General features: G+C 36.2%; 1 long non-coding RNA gene across 2 annotated transcripts in view; it reads right to left on the reverse strand.

Moving 5' to 3' along the window:
- The window catches only part of LOC109493059, a 58,233-nt gene extending 53,822 nt beyond the window's left edge, over nt 1-4,411 (reverse strand). For both annotated transcript variants that reach the window (XR_006588329.1, XR_002147084.3), the window contains exon 1: nt 4,041-4,411. This is a non-coding gene — a long non-coding RNA (uncharacterized LOC109493059). The remainder of the gene's footprint in view (nt 1-4,040) is intronic.
- Between the last annotated feature and the right edge of the window lie 1,589 nt (nt 4,412-6,000).

Raw genomic sequence — 6,000 nt, forward strand, 5'->3', positions numbered from 1 at the left:
AGGTGACTGTTGGTCATCCTTCTCTCTAACGCCTCCGAATTAGTCACCTCTGCTATGCAATCTCACATTTAATTATACAATATTGTTCTCTCTTGCATAGGGTAAAAGTTGTGACACTAATTTGATGCAAAACTGTTACGTATTTTCTACATCTTTTCTGTATTTTACCAGGTTCCTAGTAAAGTGCTAGTAAAAGGTTCCTAGTAAAGTGCTAATTACATATAAGATAATAAAGCATCTGGATTAGAAAAACAATAGCAAAAACAAATATATACATCTTTTAGATTACATATATTAATATTACATATATTAAGATATAATATTAGATTACATATATTAATATTAATGTTAGATTATAAACGTTATATTATATACTAAGATTAAATATATTAATATATGTATTTGATTAAATGAATATGCTACCTGCCTATGATGTACTTTGGAAATTGTGGAATCTATACAAGTGCAATGCATTGGTACCTATATTAATATTAAATCGAGTTAAGTACTAGACAAACTACACAAGCTACTACTAATAACTCATTCTAATTACCAAATGTTAACAAAGTAGGTTGGGCCACCAAGTCAGCAGTCAGGTACATCTTTGGCATTTAGGAGGTCAGGCTTTGCATTATTGGGATATTGGAGAAGTCACATTGACCTGAGCCTCAGAGAGCCCTCCAAGAGACCTGGCCTCTGGGCTCTGCTGAGCCTGCTGTAGGGAAGGATTGCTGCCTTCCTAGGGGAAAACCTTACCCTTTGTCAGGATTTGACTGTGCATGTCTTCTTTAGCTGTGAATGTTCATTATTTCTATTTGTACCTGAGCCTATATTTATGGATAATCTATTGAGGGAGGAAATATGGCTCAGGTGAGTGGGAGTGACAGGGCTGTATTTAATGGCTACAGCAAATAACCTTCTAACGGCCGAAAGAGTGTCATATCTCACAGTTATGATGTCTTCAAAAGGTGATATTTCTGGCTGTGTCATCATAGCTGTGAAAAGCATTTTCTCAGCATCTGAGAAAAATGGGAAGACCGTGGGTTGATGGAGGTACACTCTAGACATATTGGCATTAATCACAACACCCCAGCCTCAACTTTTGTCTACTTTTAAGGAGAGACATTTGGGGTTGGGGGAGGGGTGGGTGGGAAACATGTAGACTTCCCACATTTTAAGGTGGGTAGTTCATGGTAATACAACCATGGTGGGGCCATGCTTTGGGAAGATGGGTTAGCAGCACTGATTTTCTGTGATGATCCCCACTTCCCTTCCCCACAGCTCTGTTCCTCCTATGCTTTGACCCATAGTTCTGCCTCTGGCCAGTACCAGCAAAGCCTAGAGTTTTTGGTCTATCACCTTATCTCACCTGCGAAGCCTATCAAAGTTCTTTATGTGTCCAATCCACCTGTAAATGTGAACTGAGTTCTTCACAATGTACCAGGAATGATGTTGGATGTTATAAGGACACAGGAATTATAATACAGAACACTCATCCTTTCCCTCAGGTAATTCTCTGGAGACACACATTCTACAGAAGCATATACTTGACTGACACTGTAAACTTGCACAAAGATATTCACTGCATAATGTAGCTATGAATTTATTTTCTCTATTTTTGTATAAAGGGTTCATTCTTGGAGTTGTAGCATAAGGATCACTTAGGACTACTAGTTCACCCTGCTACCTCCACGAGAGCTGTTCCTGAAAATGTATCCTTTCCTCTACCTGGCTGCCCTCTAGATCTGACTCAATCATACCTCTTTCATGGATCTAGTACATGTCACTTTCTGCTGTCTTTAACACTTTGGGCTCCTATTGTTCTAGCATACTCTATTCTTGAATCTTTGACCCAGAAATTTTGCACTACATTAGTATACAAACGTGTACTTTTGACTGATTGTTTCACATAGTTTATCCCTGAAAACCTATAGAAGAAAAGATGTATTGTACATTTATTTGTACTTCATGGTATTCAATTTAGATTAGGTATAGCTAAAACCTCTTGGCATATAAAAATTTGATTTCTGGTGGGAGTCTTAAATTTCCCGCTTTCTTAACCACACTCTAAATCTAATTAATCATCTCACTAAAATAACTATTATTATGTATCAGTACAAAGAATCTTTTATTATCCCCATGTGCTGCAAATAAGATTCAGGTTGTTTACCTATCTAAAGCCACTTACAGCACACAGGAAAGTGTTCCTTTAGCACACCTTTATTTTCTCATGAAAATATTTAAAAAAAGGGATAAGGAAAAGAATGTGGATGACCTCACATGGTTAATTTCCAAACTATAATTGCAACTCAGTGTGTTAATCACAGAGAAAAGGCCTCAATCATGGGAAAAGATAGAGTTTAGGAGAATGTCCAGCACATAGAATGAATTCAATAAATATTTGCTATTATATGATATGTATTATTATTATACCTATTTATTATTATTAGCAATAATCATGCCTCAGATAAACTTCATTGGCTATGATATTGACACTGTGCTCCATTATTATTATTATTATTATTATTGTTATATCAGAATCATGTGGGAAGCTATTTTTTCCCCTAATTTCACAAAACATCCTTTCAAACACGTATTCAAACAAATTGGGGAGGAAGAGAACAGGCATAAAGATGCACAATAAGATTTGGAATAAGTCTCAGATAATTCTGGTGCATCTCCCCTGCCCACCCCCTATAAACCCTCCATACACACACACACACACACACACACACACACACACACACACAACTCCTACTATTGATCCAAGGAACCCAGACAATATGATCAGCACTCTATTTCTGAAGTAGAATTCAATTAACAAGCATAAATTGATTCTTTGTTATTATTTTGTTCATATGATGATGATAAAATAATAAAAGTGACTTGCCACTTTCCGTTATCAACACACACTTTGGATATGGTCCTATAATTTCTCTGGTTAGTAGCCACAGCAGTTGGCATGACTGCAGAGTGACTGGGGGACTCCACATAATAAAGGAGGAATGTTGACCCAAAGAACATAGCCACATATGTCATCCACAAAATATGTGATGCAGAGGGCCCACTGGCAGTTTGATTGCTACTTGTTTGGAAAATGTGGCAGGATTTCTTGTGGTTCTGTTGCTGAGGAGAGTTGTAGTTATCCCAAGTGGGTGTCAGCAAAGTTTTGGGGGCACGCCTCCCCATCATGCTTGTGTCTCTATAAACAAAAGCTCAAAAGGAATTAAGATCTCTGTTACATGGCTCTAAAAGAGGGTATCATTTTCCAAGCTACGCACACAACAGCTGAAGTGTTTCCCCTTAAAGCAATTTGCAACTTGCAAAAGTTATTGTTCAGCTCTTGGATTTCCCCAAATCTAAACAAGTAGGAATAACTCCAGTAGAGAGCCTGGTGGAAAATATTACAGGCTACACTCTATGCATGCATAAGCCTTAAATCAAAGGCAGGACAGGTAACTTGGTTCTGTTTGTTTACTGGGGTTTCCATGAGCGCATAAGAACAATATCCCATTTATTGTACAGCTTTCTTGTTTCAAGTTATATTTAAATGTTTTTATTCATCTCAGCCCAGACTTTTCCATCAGAGTTTCTATTTCTTTTTTTAAAATTTTTTTAATGTTTATTTATTTTTGAGAGAGGGAGAGAGACAGAGTGCAAGAGGGGGAAGGGCAGAAAGAGAGAAAGACACAGAATCTGAACCAGGCTCCAGGCTCTAAGCTGTCAGCACAGAGCTGATGCAGGGCTCGAACTCATGGACTGTGAGATCATGACCTGAGTCAAAGTCGGATGCTTAAGCAACTGAGACACCCAGATGTCCCAGAGTTTCTATTTCTAATGAGCCTTTAGGTACTGAAAGAAGTGAAATTTTAGCTATTTGTAAAAAAATAAATAAATAAATGCAGGAAACAAATAATTCAAGAGAGTTATCTACACAAGTAGGTATTTAAGCATCAACATTCATTCTTATGTTAACCATTTTTAATGAATGTATTCTTTCCAATCCTTTCAAACCAATCGTACAAATACCTGCTACAGACCTGATGTGAGAAAACAGGGTCTTCACAACTTATTGGGGTTATGTAGATGTGTTCCCAGATTAAAAGCTCTCAACTGTTGTGCTCTGAGATTCTTGTGCTTGGTTTGGTTTATACAGCTCTTATCTCAGGCCATGATCTGTCACTTTCACTGGGCAGCATATTCAACTATGACAGTCCCTTGTCTATTTCTATTCTTACCACTGCCATGAAATCCAAGCCAAATTGGCTCTACAGGGGACCTTCAAAGGGACTCTTCTAAAAGGTAAATGCTCAAATGTACATATAGATATTTGTGGAATCTGTGTTGCTTCTGAGAGCCATTGTTTGCTTCTTTCTGTTTCTGTGTTCTGTGTTCTGATGGTGAGTGAGATTAAAGGTAGTGAAATCCCAGATAGGTGAGATGTTACTGACCTCTCTAGACTATCTTTATTTTGCAAATACCTACTGGCTTTGTGGAGTTTCCACAATGACAAGACAGAAATCATCTAATAATACCTACCATCTATGACACATCCACCAATGCTAGATCTTTAAACTGAATGATCCCACTGGATTCTCACTACTACAACTAAGAATGTTACTATGACAACCTTAAGAGAAGTAAGTGAAGTTTTAGAAGTGAAGGTATTCTTCCAACAACACAGAGCTTGTTAGTTGCAGAAATGATATTTGAACCTAAATGTGACTTGTCTCTAAGGCCTGAGTTATTTCCAGTGACCTTGCCACAGTCAGTAATTGAAAACATTTTAAACTGTGGTGAGATTATACTGAGATTGTATTTCCCTGTCTCTTTGCTAAAGTTTTTTTTAAATATTATACTTTAATAACTTGTGGTGACTAACCATTCTATGTATTTTTTTAACTGCAAATAAAGTTATTACTCAGAAAGTACTGAAAGTACCCATTGTAAAGAATTCCTTCACATCAGGAAATAGAACAAAATGTTGCAGGTTACAGAGAGGAATTTGCAATTCTCCTCATAGATTTTTCCCCTCTCTCAATCTCTCTCTCTCTCTCTTTATTGTTTTATTTATTTTTAAATTTAATTATGGGTAGGTAATGAATTCACATGGTTCAAAAAACAAAAATTATCTTAAGAAACTACATAGAATCAAATGTCTCGCTGCCTTACTTATCCTTCTCTGGTCCCATCTCCACCCATCCCAATAGGCCATTGACAAGCTTATAAATCTTCTAGTTTTCATTTAGCTCTATAGAAGTATTTCATATTTTAAAGTTAGCATAATATTCATTCTTTGTTTGGTTTCTTTTTCAGCTAATTGTATACCCTGGAGATCTTTCCATATCACTACATGGAGAGGACCCTCATTCTTCTCTACTTTCAGTGTATTCTATTGTATGATTACATCAATTCATTCAAGCAGTCTCCCATTGATGGACCTTTAAGGTTTTTTCCATTTGTTTATTCTTATAAATAATGCTGAAATGAATAACTTTGGACAAATGTCATTTTGCACTTCTGCAAGTTATAGGATCCATTCTCAGATATGAAAATCTGGATCAAAAAAGGACATACACATGTCATTTTAGATATTTTTCACTTGCTCTCCAAAAGGCTTGTGGCTCATTTGCCTTCCCACCATGAATGAGATTGTCTGTTTCTCCATAGCATTGCAATAGAATATAATGTTAAATTTTTGGATTTTTGCCAATCTGATAGGTGAAAAATAACATCTCAGTGACATTTATATTTACATTTCTCTTATTTTGAGAAAATATTTTCATATTTGTAAATATTTTCATATATGTAAAAGACTTTTACATTTCTTTAACTATGAACTGTCTTATTTGATTTAACCATTTTCCTATCAAGTTATTGATCTATGACGAGTCGCTCAGTGCTTTTTTCTGGTCTGCCATTTGTCTTATGACTTTGCCTATGGTAGAGTTGTGTTTTGCTTTTTTTTTTGGTGTGTATAAATCGTTTTTTTTCCCCTTT

This window comes from Felis catus, chromosome D3 (genome assembly GCF_018350175.1).
Source record: "Felis catus isolate Fca126 chromosome D3, F.catus_Fca126_mat1.0, whole genome shotgun sequence".
Classification (NCBI taxonomy): Eukaryota; Metazoa; Chordata; class Mammalia; order Carnivora; family Felidae; genus Felis; species Felis catus.